This window comes from Haemorhous mexicanus, chromosome 2, assembly GCF_027477595.1.
Source record: "Haemorhous mexicanus isolate bHaeMex1 chromosome 2, bHaeMex1.pri, whole genome shotgun sequence".
Taxonomy (NCBI): Eukaryota; Metazoa; Chordata; class Aves; order Passeriformes; family Fringillidae; genus Haemorhous; species Haemorhous mexicanus.
Genome location: NC_082342.1, coordinates 87891452 through 87906851, shown reverse-complemented (window position 1 = coordinate 87906851; position 15400 = coordinate 87891452).

The window sequence follows — 15400 nt, the reverse complement described above, 5'->3', positions numbered from 1 at the left end:
CGAGATGGAGACAGACATTGTCCCAAAGGTAAAATGTCAGACTCTCCTTGTGAGCATCTTAACCTCCAACTTTGAGTCACACATGTCTTTATTTGAAGTTACTGGGAAAGCCAAGCTATAATCTGCTAAGGCCAGGAAGAACCAGGATTGGAATGATCAAATGCAAGAGAAAAACAGAAGCCTTAGGACTGTTCTGAGAATAATTAATACTATGTCCTGAAGACTGCCAGAGTTTGACAAGTGACTGCAAACTATGGAAAAAGAGGGTGAGTTTCTACCTTTAGCCTTCTCAGTATCACATATGCAGATTTGCTTCTTCCACTAATTTCTTTTTTTTTTTTTCTCTCTGTATTCGCCACAGGTTTGCAGTGAAAAAAATGAATCAACATATAGTGTGGAATCATCAGAATGCAATTTTCACCAAATGAAAAAAAAGGTTTAAAAAACTTGTTCTCAAAATGATTATTTTAATGAAACTGCAGTTGAACTGTTTGTTAGCTAATTCAAGTAAACAGAATGAAACAGAGAAAAGTAGTTTGAGCAGCTATTCCAAGTTTCACGACGCCCTCTTTCTAAATTATGCTTATAATAATTATATACATATTTCAAAAAAACAAACCAAACCTGATTCCAGACTTTTCATAATAGCTTACATTTTTGATGGATATAAAGGAAAGGTCATGTTTCAATCTCTGTTGAAGAGAGGTTTTTCTAGTGCATCCTTTATTCTAATGAAACTCGTACAGAAATGAGGGAGAATTAGAGACACGTGATTTGTCTAGACAACTGTTTAGCTAAGTAACTGGAAAACAAAATAAATATGCAGCACCATTTTCCCTAGAGCTCAGGTGCTGGAGCACACACTTATCCAGGGGGGATCTTAATGGAAGTCACTGGGTACATCTTGTCTTGTACTCAAGTGCAGCAAAACAAACCACTACAGGAGAAAATGCGATGCACTTCTGTCACAGAGTAAGAGGAACAAGGCAAAGGAAAATGTAGAATGGAGGAGATGATCACATTTTACTAATTTCTGTAACTGCTGAGCTACCATGGCAGCATGAACAATAAGCAGGTACCCCCAGTTAAGGTCATACTGCTGCCTGAGACAGAGGTGCATCTAAAATATTGAAGATAACCACTTGCAAGCATTCCTACACCTGAAACAGTTCAGAATAAAGCTGAAGAAGAGTTTAGATTGTTTTATTCACCAGTAATGCTTTGAACTGGATCCTGAAATAACTTCACAGACTAAGACTTTTACTAGGAAGCTGCAGAGGTATAGTTCAAGTATGATGACATGGTGCAGGTTTCTGCTTTGTACAGTCATTAATGATCCTGATAAAACAGGAAACCATATTTGTCACAGGAACTTCTGCTTTCTTCTTCAATGCTAAGGAAATTTTTCAGGTTAGCAGGCTGGGAAGGTACATCTCTGTATTCTCTAGCACAATGCAGAGATTGTGCAAAGAAACCCAAGCTGAGCCAGCTACTTCCTCACCTTCACTGCTGCAGAAAGCAAAGGTAATGGGATGAAAAAAAAGGATCTTGTTTTTATAAGACAGCACTACCAGTCATCTTTTTAAAGATAGCTCTTCCTTTTTGTTCATGGTTTTCCACTCATGTGAATCAGGTAACACCATATCAACGTAACACAAATCCTCAGCCCCATACATTCATCTGACTCATGTGAGCAGATACCCAGAGTGGAAAAAAATAGCTCTCTTTAAAGCTGCCAGTTGCCAGTGAACAGAAACACATGGGATCACATCTGCAGCACTCCTGCCAATCCCTTCTCCTCCTGCAGCAAATCAGACACATATTCATAAACACTCCAGAGGATTTATCAGCTCATACTGTGAGTTTTCCTGGAATGCAGAAGCGAGCCATACAATTTTTACTTAAGAGAATGACATCTTTTTTTCCTTGTTTTCCTAATTTCTGCTGCTCAGTGTGCCACACTGCATCAGTTATAAAGACAATTTCAACAATCCATGCTTAACAATAAAGCTGTATGATGTGCTCCACGACCTGATTTGAAATTATTTCACAAACTCTGCAGAAAACTGAGGTTGTGTTTGCTATGGCAGATGTGTGTATCACTGCTACCAGTGCAATGCATTGGTGCAATGCAGGGGATCTCTACCCAACAAAGTCCCAGAGGGAGAGATTTAGTGTTCCTGGCATGGGTGGCTAAATGACTCTGCAAGATTTATTTACCAACAACATCATCAACCAAGACATCGTATTTCTCTTAAGTTATATCTGCTTTCTGCGTTGATTTTTAAAATACTCTGCTATTACCCCAGTCTTTTCACCAAACTGCTTAAATATATTGAGTGAAGTTACAATTCTCAGTAAAGACTACGAAAGAAATTAATTTGATTTTATGTAATTCAAATTCAACCCACACAAGCCCGAACATTTACAACAATTCAAATTAGTCATTGCAGTTTTAATTCCTTCATCTTCACTTTCTGTCACAACAAATTAAGTTAGATTTGCTGTTTTGAGGTTGTTATGGCTGTCTCTGTTCTTGATACTGAAATTAAGGACCTTTCTAATCCATGGCATGATGTCTAAAAACCTCAGAAATAAGTTATGACATCAATAGGATTATGCTTTTATGGAAATGATGGCAAGCCGCAATCAATAAAGCATTCCATAATGTCATCAGCTAAAGGGAAGAGATGTGAGATATACTTGGGAACTTAAACACACATCAGATCAGAGTAATAGGGATATATATGTATATTTTCACGAGGTGTTTTGGAGGTTACAATTATAATTAAAATCCAATAAATGATTAATGGATTGGTATATCCAACAAATTAAATATTTTTAATAGTATCTGCAAAAAGATAGATATTGCATCAGAAATATTAATTATTCGATCTATAGTGCCTGTATGGTTTGTTCTGACCTTGATTTTTGTATTCCTTAGATGTACTGGGTTCAGAAAAGTATGTTATGGTTCTTATTCATTATCTGCTTAATTAGCTTCCCAAAACTTCTGAAGAACATGTCTGCATTTGTGTTTTCTGTTATTTCTTCCAAAATATGAAAAAAATTTCATTTTTACAATGCTCTCATCAGCAAAAAAAAAAAAAAAAAAAAAAAAAAAAAATTCCTTGAATAATTAACTGTGACCTTTTAAAATCTATTTTCCTCTTTTATTCACATTCAGCTTTCTAGCATCCTTGGCACTGAACAAGCTGTCTGGACTTTATCTGGCAGTTTTGTGATATGTACAACACCACTACATTTCATCAGCAAGCACAATGACAGATCAGGTGTCCTCTGCCTGCAGTTATGTGTCAGTGCTCAAATGATGGGTAATTACCAGTGACAGACCCAACACTGAAATGGGAGGAATCAAGGGTCGGGAGAAGAGATGGAAGTGGCAGTGCAGGGTACTCAAGGCACTGGGTATGGAGATAAGCAGCAAAAACAATCTGTACATCAGCCTTGTTTTTTTGGTGTTTTTTTGGGGGGGGTGGTTTGTTTTTTTTTTTTGGCAAATCCAGTATCATAAAATAGAAGCTGCTTGTTCTGCTCATATTTTGGGGTTTGTGGTTCAGAAATGTTTGACAAGGGGAAATCATCACTTTATTCTTGCCTGTGTAGCTGGCAGCAATTAGCTGCAGCTGAGTGAGAGACCACGGGCAGAGGCAATTGGAAAACTTGTCAAAGAGATCTTTCCATTGATAGCAAAAGAGAGACTAACACTTTCCAATTCTAGGAATATAATAACTCCAGGAATATAACTTACTCAAAGGAACAGAGAACCTTTTTGTATTTAAAGAGTGTTAGCAGACATAAATTACACATTGTTCCCCATGAGACAGCCCTGCCTGACCAACATGCAAGCAGAACTCCAAGGGCACTCTTGACTGTCTGGTGCAATGGGACACTGAGTGAAAATGTGTTCTGGGACTTGTTGACTTGGGACTGAAGAAACTACCTGTTTAGAAAAGAAAAACTGAAAGTTGAGAATTGAAAGCACAGCTCTGATTTTACTTACAGTTCCTAAATAAATATGAAGGTCCTCCTTACATGGGCTATTTGGTTCTGCAAATGGAGACTAGAGATACTGGAAGTTTGGAAGAAAGACCCTGGAAAGTTTGTCTTTTGTCCCCCAGACCTGTATCATGGCTGTGTACTTGCTGGGCACAGATATTGCTTCTGGCAAGAAGAATTTGCCAGTCATTTGCCCACAATACCAAGTAGAAGGCAATAAAATTCTACCATTAATAAAATTCTACCATTCTCCTTCTTTAGTGCTCTAATTAGTGAAATCTGACTAGATAGGTACAAATAGAAACTTCTGCCTCAATCTGAAAAAATGAGGGTGCTTCCCATGTTTGCACGCTCTGTGCATTCCCAGGAAGATCCATCTTCCCAGGAAATCCACAGACACACAGGCTATGTGAACGATTGCTTAAAGTTGTCAGGGTTTATGTCTACTATAACAGAAGACAACTAGCAGAACTTCTCAAAAATAGCAAATATTGGTACATCCAAAATTATGAAGTATAAATAGAGTGAACGACATAACTTCTCAAAAACCCTTTTCTACTGGTAAGTGTGAAGACTTTAACTGGAAAGCTCCACAAATCTCAAAAATTTCCTCATCCATAGAGCTCTCCCTGCAGAGGAGTGCCATGATTTACCAGCTGAACATCATGAGGCAGAAGAAATTTCCTGAGGCTGGTGACTTCCTTTGTGAATTCTGCATTTCCCCATGTGAATCTCTCTGTTTCTTACATCCTTGGTCTGCCGCCATGCCTTCATGACCTTAGAGAAATGAACTGCCCCTAAGCTTTGTGGGAGAAGGAATGGAAACCAAATGATGCAAAGCCTGCTGGAACAAATCCCTCCTTGCATCCCTCCTGAGTATTTTAATGTAGGGACACAGCCAGGACACCCGCAGCTCATGGGCTGCCGTGAGGCTAGGGTACCCTGCAGAAGCTAATGAGCCCACAGGGGAAAAATCCACACCCCTCCCCTAGAGAGAAAACCCCTCAAGTAATAACCACCAATGTTAGGGTGAGGAAAAAGGCTTTTTTCCCAGCATGCCTTGCTGTGACATGCAGATTTAATGTATGCCATTGGCCCTTCCCCCTTGCTCCACCGCTGTGCCTTCATCCCACTGGCCCTGGTGTTCTGCCCTGCCCCTCAAGATCCCTATATGAACCTTTGTTTTCCCCACCTGCATGGCTCTTTGTTCCTGCTTCTCTTTGAGGAGGTGGCTCAATAAAGATTCTCCTTGGAGAATCTCCCCACATGAAGACCCTCTTTCTCCTTATACACTGCCCAGATCACAGAAGAGCTGCAATCATCTGACATGAGCATGGATGTGCCTGTGTTCCAGAGATGTCTTTTTCAAGATGATTCTTCTGGAAGGTCACAGCACTCTTGACAAACACCTGTGGCAGAAGTACCCCAGGCTCATGATACCTCCAGCTCAACAGCTGCCCCCAAAACAGCAGCCAGAGCCTTTCTGTGGAGTCAGGTGAGTGCTGGCAGTGATTGCTACTGCTGGTTGGCACACAGGTAGATGCATCTTTAAAGTTAGGAAGAAGAAGAAAAGGAGCTTTGGAAGCATTGTCCAGCAATATGGAAAATAATATGCAAGCCAAACAATAGCTTTGCATATAGGAGTGCTAAAAAAGAACTATCCTTCAATTTTATGGCCTTAACATTTAACTCAGAAAGTGGAAGATAAACATCCTTACCGCACACCAAGGGGCAGAGACAGCATTTTTAAAGAGGAAAATAGTCAGCTGCTTGGGTAAAATGTAAATTGTTATTAAAATATCTATTAATTAGGCCTATTTCAATGGCAAAATACTTCATATAGCTCCTTCTAGAAACTCTCAAAAGTACCAGGAGATTGCTTCAGGTACTTGACTGTTCATAACGCAGATTTGTAGGGATATTCCTTACAATATTTCTCTTATGAGTGTGGTGAATATCTTATTCTCCTCTAATTTTACAGGCTTAAATTAATATCTTCTTGCCTTTTAGTGATTTCATTCTCAGAATTTAATTTGCCTGAGAGGATTGATAGAGTGATTCTCATATAGGTATTGTATCTTACCTGTCATAGTTAGTATTGGATTTAATGCTGTGAATTATCATTGCCATTTGGTATATCAAGATGCAAGGCAGAACCTTGTTTAAACTTACTTTTAAAATGTTTCTTTATTGCTACAACTGCATAACTTCTTGGAGATAAGTGTTCCTTTAAGTAATTAAATTTCCTTCTGCTTATGGCTCATCTATGTTAAATGAAATTCACTCAATTCACAAACATAGCAATGTTTTGTTGTTGCTTCCTTTTATTAATTTGTTCATGACCCCTAGGGATGCCTGTTTCACTCTCATCTATGCAAAGGGAATTTAACTATGTTGTGTTTTCCTAAAGGCCATAATTATTTAATTAAAGCTTACAAGATAAACCCAAAAGTTACAAACTCTATGCATAAGCTGGTTTCTCATTGCAGAAAAAAAATCTGACCTTTAAAGAACAATTTTCTGGAAAACAAAAACTTTGAGCAGAATAAAAAGGAAATTATGTGTTGATTTTCTTGTATAAGGAAAATGCATCTTGGAGCTAATGAAAAAGCCACCCATGTGGACATACTTACAGGTGTAAGGAGTTAAGCTTTTGGGACACCAGTTCTGAAGAAAACAGCTGATTACATTTTGGACCAAGATTCAAGTCCAACAACTTCTAAAAGAAGAGGATTTTCTCCCAGGCTTGAAGATAAAATACTCCTTTCCTGAAAACCTTCTTTTTCTTCCAGCTTAACATTTCAATTTGGTTCTCTTTGTTTGGCACTTCATCTTATTTAGATCACTTTTCATCCAATTTCCCTATGATTACAACATCCTCCGCGGGTTTCCTCCCTTGTAGTTTCCAAAAGGTGAAAGAAATTAAACTGAAATTCATATCCCACTGAAGAATTTTCACTTGAAGTCAGAAGAAACATATATCCTTCTAATGTATATATAAATCTAGGAATTAGAAAAGTGTTGAGTTCCAGAGTGCACATAATGCTAAAATGTTATTTGGCAGAATCCATTTTCAGAGTAGAAACACATTTATTCTTAAAAGATATCATGGCACATTAATTATTTGTTTACAGATTCCTGGTAGTTTTAATAGTCTTCATGGAGCCTCTTGAGTAAGACATTAATTTTCAGTGGTCCCTGTATGATTTAGACAGCTTTTTAACTGTTGTGGTTGAGAAGCAGTTTTATCCATGGATACTGTCTGTCTGAGAGGATATTTCTTCTGAAAAGTTCCACATGCTAATTATGCCACTAAAATATGAGACATAAGAACTCAGAGCTGAGTTTGATTTGAAGTCCTCAGAGGTATTACAGCCCTTACAAGTTCTAAACAGGTATGTTAAACCTAGGTTTATAATGACCATTGAGAGAAAATTTAACAAATCTGTGTGGTTTTATATGTGTTTCTTGTTCTCTGTTTTCCTAAAAAAATCATAGTGATGTTTTCTGAATATGACTAGTGGCTGGAATATCAGTATTTCTCTATTTCTCTATACACAAAATTAGAGGTTTCACTTTTTCTAAGCAGGAGGATCTTGGTGTACACTTTCTGCTGTAAGAGAACAAAAAGAAAATAATTTAATTATGTCCCTTACACTCTCTTGAGACAAATTCCCTTAGGATTTGGCCATAAAGCAGATTAATTAAGTGGTTTCTTGTTGGGGATTTTTGAGTTTTTTTCCTTTTCTTTGTTTTTTTTTTTTCCCTGATTTACCATCACTTTATCCCAATATATTGCCTTTGAGACCTGATAAAAGAAAACCTCTCACTTTTCTGGTATGAACTATCCATGTGCCAGCACTGATTTCAATGGACATTCATTTTCCGCTATTATGGAGGAACAGCATTTCTGTCTTTCTATTCTTCACAAATCTTTTGTCTGATATGTATAACAAATGTTTTCACATGATCAGGATTTAAATGCTGCCACATTTTCAGTGTTAGCTCTTCTACAAGCTGTTTTCTTTATTGGATTCATTTTCCCACACAATTCACTCTAAACTGCAATTTATTTAAATCATGGGCTGACTGGAGAGCTAGGGGTAGTGATTCAGACAGTTTGAGATTTTTCTGTCTAATATTCATTTCAGTATTTGCCAAAATCCCTTTTTCTAAGTATATACTTAAAACCCTTTCATTTACTGATTTACTTTTGGCTTCCTATAAGACTTCATACTGATCTAGCTGCCTTAATCAATAATTCATTATGCCCTAGAGTAGAATCTCTTTTTTTTTTTTCCCCTTTGGCTTCAGTATGTTGCAATTACAAAAAACAAAATGGAGTAAGTAAAAGGCAAATTTACGGACCCAGATGTATTAATCAAAATTAAACTGCATTTTATTGAAATTGTTCGTATTTGATGTTGAATATTCCTACAGAAGTTTAAATGGCCATACTTTTTAAATATATGCTGCTATTATCCCTTCTGAGGCAGACTTGGCACACTGCAGAATTGCAATTTGGCTACTGTAGTTTGAGGAGTTCATGTGAAGTTTAGGGATTCTTTTTGATATGAGGGATTCTTTGTGATGCCCGTGCAACTGAAAATTTCATTTGGAATAAATATAGGTTTTTTCACTTCACCCATTTGATGGCCCTACTCCAGTAAAAAACCACAGAATGTTGCAATTTCCCATGAAGCCTCAAACTGCAGGAAAGGTGAGTGATTCTCTGCCCATATGGCGTCATGCTTAGGTAAGGATCTCTCAAGCCTGATTTTTTAGAGCTTGGGCAGGCACACAGGAGATTACTCAGTTAGCCCAACCATTTGCCACAACTGACCAAGGTTATGTGTGTCAGGACACCTGAGGGGAGCAGGAAGAAAGAGAACAAAAGGAAAACAGCTGCACAGAAAACAGAGTCCATGATTTGGAGAAGAAAAACAATGAAAAAGGGGATTTACAGACTCTTTGAAACTCTATGGTTCAGAGAGCAAACAATTCTTAAAAGTAGTGATAATGTTGAGTTTTTATGTACAGCCTAACACAGTTCTGCCAACACATGTTGCTGCAGAGCAGTGTGCCATGGAAATCTAGGGAGCCTTGTGGGTCAGGAGGAGGCAGAGATGAAAGCTGAAAGCCTTGCTAAAGGACTTAAACCACTAGTCACTGCACTTTCCATTGTGCAATAGGGCAGAGTTTGCTCCACTCAGCTCGTGCTGCCGCTACTACAGGATCAAGCTGGATCAGACTGGATTTCTTCTACAGATTTTGTAAGAGAGAATCATGCTTTAAAGTTCCTCCTTGGCAGGCACAGCATCAATCATCCAGCAGGTTGTTTATCTTCTCTTCACTGCTGAGACATTGAGAGGGATTCATCAAGTATTAATAAGGCCTCTAGGTTGCTTGCCGTGAGCTATAAAACTGTAGCCAGTAATTCCAAGCTTTGAAAAGAATATATCTCTCTGCTTCAATGTATGCTAAAGGTGCTCTTTGAAATAATTAAAAAGCAGAAATACAGGATGGCCAAAACCTTACAAAGAGGAGCCCAGTAGCTCTTCATGTTATTCCTCAATTACTTATTTGAAATATTTTCATCTCTACCCATGATAACACTTCTACACAGATGTGCCAGACAGAACAAGCTTGCCAGTGAAATCATATCCAAGAGAACTGTGAATTAGTGAGAAGAAGCTTTTAAAAAACACTACCCACTGGAAGAAAAGCACTTTATCCATGCGTAATAGATATGGTTTATCATACATCATACAATGGCACTCTGAAAAGACAGGCTCTTTGGGCTTATTAAGTCATTCAATAGACCATCAAAAGACATTAAAAATAATAGTGACTTCTGATAAACAGACTTGCCAAATAGGCTCTAATTCAAAGCCCGATGTGTGAGCATAACGTGTGCATGCTCACGTGTCTGTTCACATATCACAGCTGAGATGGAGAGAGCATTACTGAACAAAAAGCCTTAGATGCACTAATGTTTCAAAAGCTGGGGACTAAAAGAAGGGCAGAGGTAGTTCCTGTTCATATTTGAGTACAATGTGTAGGATAGAAATCTGATTCTGGGATCAGAACCACATGGTGCTCTGGGGAAAATATATGTATTAGTATTCTCTTTCTGTAGCACTGCTCAGTTTCATTCCATTTGCACAAAATATAAATGAAGGCATATTAAACAAAACATTCTTAGGTTTACTCTATTAATTTTCTTACTCACAGTAAGCCTTCTTATTTCAGTGAAATTGTTCAGACAAGCTGCCCCTGAGGAGTATATCAGCCTTCAGAGGGATGCACGGAAGGTAGGTGAAGTTTTGTTTTCCTATGGCTAAGTGATGCAATAGCTGCTTCTGCATATTGCCAAAAAACTAGTGTAGCCAACTACATGAATTTACCAAGAATTTATCCCAGCACCAGAGAGAAGGATAGACTCAGTAGCAATATTTAATGTGCTTTATATTTTTAACAGTGATTAGTTTAATGTTCATATAATTTGATTAAATCTCAGACTGCTTATGTTTTCTTTAAGTACTCCAGCAGCATTCATCTTGAAACAGTCACCAAAAGGAGAGCCATCAGAGAACAGGGGTAAATATTTCTCTCCCTAGAATCCAATAACTGTTATGAATATACCATCATTGTAAAAGCAGTATGAGAGGAATTGAGATAAAAAAAGAACAGGTGGAGGGTGATCAGTAAAATGAAAACAGCTTATCTATTGAAAAGAATATAATAATTCAGCTCAAATTGCATATCTGGACTTTATTTTCTGTTACTGAGTTGCTATTGGGGACAAAAATGAAGAAGGGTTTTGTCCTCCTATTTGTGTGGTTCACAGCAAATAAGGTATAGTCAAGAAATCACAAAATACTGTAATAAAATGTTTAAACCAGCGTAATGCAATCCACAGAGATTTTCAGAATTCTACTGTACAAATATGACTGTAGGTAAGATACTAGTTATTCATCACATTTTATGGCCTTTTATGCGATTAAATGACAAGAGTATTCTAAAGGTCAAATGTGAGATGTAAGAGGCAAAAAAAAAAGCCAAATATTTTCTTGTTGTTGAGCATTTTGTTTGTGCTGTGCTTAAGTTGCCCTAAGGATTTCTTTCTGTCCTCAGAAAGTCAACAAGCAAACAATTTGAAAATGATTAATATTGATTTTATAGACTACAGCACAGTTCTGCTGGAGTTCTTCTGTCTGCAGCAGAAAGTCATATTTGTTGTTTTGAAGAGAGGACTATTAATACAGGGGAAGGGACAATGTGCAGAAAGTACTGTATGCCCCTGAGGCTGATGCTGATGCCTCTCACTGCACCTTGTGCAGGGCCTGTTTGGCTGCAGCAGCACAGACACCTGGTCTTTCACAAATGCAGAATGCCCTAAATACATTGCCAGGGGTTCTCTTGCAAGGAGAGGGGTGTTAGCTGAGGGTCTTTTCCTGCCATGTCTAGGGCAGAAAGTGCAAAACTGAGTCGATGGATGTCCTCTTTCCATAGCTCCCTTCTGGGAAAGCCCTAGCTCAGCCTTGCACTGGCTCAGTCGCCACTGCCAACAGGCACCAGTTCCCTACATGCAAAGCCAGGACCCACGGGGAGAGCTGACAAGCAATGAGAGAGAGAACCAGGGCTTCAAATAGCTTGCCACTCTTTTATTAGCCTAAGGAATGCCAGCAACCAGGATTTATTGTATGGATAAAAAAATCTCTGCATGTTCCTGGGTCCTGGCATGTTTTACAACACAGCTTCACCTGCCCCAGTTCTTGCAGCTTAGAAGCATTGAAAGATATCAGAAAACCTTGATGTAGCTTCCCACAAGTTTATTTTTCCCTCAGAAATACTGATGGCCAGGTAACAGCCTAAAGTTTAGCTTGGCTTATTTGTTTTTCCATTAAAAAGGTGGTCCTTCAGAAGATAAACTATTTTTTACATCTTAAAGAAGATTTAGTTCCACCTATAAGGTTTCACAGGAGCACCTTCATATCCCTCAGGGAATGGGTTCTTGCTAGCATTTCCAACATCTCTCAGTTGTATCTGTCCAGAGTGGAAGGAAACTATGTAGAACCAGTGCTCAGTCAAGGCAAACAGAATAATCCACCAGCTCAACAAAAAAGCCTTTTCTATGGAAATCTTTTCATCTGTGGGTTTTTCCAATGAAACTGTAAATTTACACAACATTTACATTGGATAACAGCTCAAGAAATAATACTTGTAGATAAGCTCATTGCAATTTTACACTGACTATTCAAAAATCCTACTTTCTCCAAAGAAAGTATCCATCTTTCTTGACTGCTTTCTGTCCATTTATAGTCTTTTTCCTTCAAGCAAGGAATATAAAAGATAATAACAAATAAAAAATATTTAAATATAGTAATTAATTCATATTTTCACAGCCATACTTTCACTAGCAAACACCTTTTGAACTGTGTTTCAAATACTGTAAGTGGAGGTCAGCATTCAAAGGTCAAAAATAAAAACTGCTTCCATTCTGTGACAATTTCTTATTTCATACAGCCTATATTTTGTTAGAAGCAAAAAAAATTACCACTTCATTCTTCCTCCCATATTCTGATTTGGAGTGAATTAATTGCTAATTTGAGCAGGAATAGGGATTTATGCCGTGTCATATGTTTTGCCTCCTTTCTGTCACATACATACAAACTTTTCCTTTCTGTTTAATTAGCTCATATCATTCTTTAGCACCATTCCTTTCTACAAGATGCTACCAGCGTTTTAAAGCATGTCAGATTATTCAAGAAAAATAAGGAAGTCTGTTATTCCATATACTTTTCAATTACTTTTAAAGAGAAGAAGCAAGCTCTTATGTTAATTCATGAACCACTAAATTGGGTATCAACAAGATATTTTGTTTCTGCCCAAAGAACTATTTCTTTGTCAAACCAACAGTACTATCAGCTTGAAACCAGCAATATCTAAAATATCAGAGCACTTCAGGAATATTTTTGAGGAGTGATGTACTGTATTTTAATTAATGATCAATTAGGGGTTAAAGACCCTTGAATAATATCACAACTTTAATATTTTTGTCTGTGTTGTCAAAACCAGATGATAGTATTACCTATTTGTGTCCAAGTTATCTTCACGAACAAATCTTGAATCTTAGGAAGACAGGATGTAAGTTGCTATCCATTTTTGGTTTTATGAGTGACAATATAGGAATTATGAGACCACAGCTGTTAAAAAGAAGATGTATAAGCAGCAGTTCACTCTGATAACACTTCATTCTTCAGCCAGGGATTTGAGTGTGGAAATTGGACCACCAAAGCTACTGCAAAAGGATTTACACGCAGCATTTGTCCATCAGGGATGCTGGGCAAGAACACCTACTATGGTAGGTGACCTTCCAACACTACCCATTCTATAATTCTGGGATTCTGTTATTCTGTGATCTCTGTCCATGGAACATGTACTTCTAACAGGAAATTTATAAATAGAATATGTCAACACTCCAATGCACAATTTCTCCTCCACTACACATTGCTTTTTGCTTCACTAAGTTGACTGTCAGCTGCATTCTCCATGCTGAGAGCACAAGGCAAATGCCCTCAGTGTAACTAAGATCTTCTTTAAGCAGAATTGTGTACAACAATATCACAAACAGCTGTTTCTTCCAATGTGTCCATCAGCTGAGAACAATCAGGACAGGTGGGACTTGGCTGTGCCATGCAGCCATGGAAACTGAGGAAAAACAACATTCAGCTGTCATTCATACAAACAGAGCTTTCTATTCCCTTAAGTGGTTCTTTCATCGGTATGCCTTCTTCCCTGGGACTTTGAGTCACTTCCTCAGGTCTTCTAGGCTTTTGTGATGTGCTGAATCAAGTGCCTAACAAGAAACAGAAGAAAAGGAATGGGATATATCTCATCAAACCCAGTTATTTCCTTAGAAAACCTCTGTAATGTGCAACTTAGTGAAAGACAAAACATCTGGTCTAAATCCAAACCAAATTTTCCCTTTTTACCTCAGGGTTTGTTGCTGACTGAGGCATGGGTACAAGAGCAAAGACACTCACTGTAGCTGACCAAAGAATAGGGCTCCTGCAGATGCTGTGCAAGTCGTTCTCTTCATTTTTAAGCAGAACCTTTCTGGAGTTCTTGTGGGAGATGGAGTACTGACTGGATGTAAGAACACTGTGAACACCCCACAAAGCTCACCTGTCACCAGCAGTGATCTTGTCAGCTCTGATACCTTACCAAGTTTTGGAGAAAGAGGCAGGGGTGTAGGCTGAGATCTCGCATTCTTTCTGGCTGGAAGCAGCTTTCTGCTCACGTAGGGAGCATGATAATATGTATAAGTAGCTTCAAAGTGATTTTTCCATTGATCCAGCAAATTTTGCAGCCTACCACTCTGCTGAACACAAATGTCATTTATTTGGATAAAAGCTAAAGAAACAATGTCTGCCTTTCAGATGGCATTTCAAGTTGAACACAATCTTTCCTGAGCAATGAGCTGAGAGTAGTCTAAACTTGAAATCAGATGACCTTTCTTTTCTTTCTTAATAAGCATCTCAGATGACGCTCCATCAGAGATTCTTATTTGCAATGCCTGCTGCAAAAATCACCTCATGTATATTTGATAGGTCTATTGAACATTTATTAGCACAGGTGGGCTGAAGAAGCATTGTTTAGAAATTAAAAGAAACTGTAAATTCAGACTTAGTGAATGTCAGAAAGCAGGTAACCACCTGACGTCTTGACTGTAACATGATTCCTCCAATAAAAGCTGTTAGTTTACCAAAATATTGAGATTGGGCAAACCTTTTTAACAGTGAAAGCTCTTGCCAGTATCAGTTTTTCTGTCTATTCATTAATTAAAGTCATTTAATCACCAAACTCTTCTATTGACCAATAGCAGTCCAAATACAACCATTTGGTTTGGTACCAATTCTGTTGATCAGATTTGAGGTAATGGAACCATAATCATTGCATCACTGGGAATTAGGTGTGCAAACAACTGCTGTCTATATCAAATGTTTTTCTTGTCAGGTTTCGCCAGAGTAACTGGCTAGATGCCCAATTGACTTTCTACACACATATTAGAATATAAAATCCAAAGTAATGATGACTGATCTTTACAGGTATCATTAATACTAACTGCCAGTTGATGGCAAAATAGATCACGGCCTGTGTTGCTTGCCTGAATTTAATAAAAATAGAAAGACATACCACAGGGATCTGAACTGACCCTGGCTGGTCTGAAATAAATTGTTGATGAATACTATACACTGTAAGTAAATAGGCCCACTAAATATTCAGCAAAGCTGAAATATCATTTTGGCATAGAGAGAGAGTAGAGCAGCCAAGCTGTACTGAAGCAGACTGTTGAAGAGACCCACAAACAGAA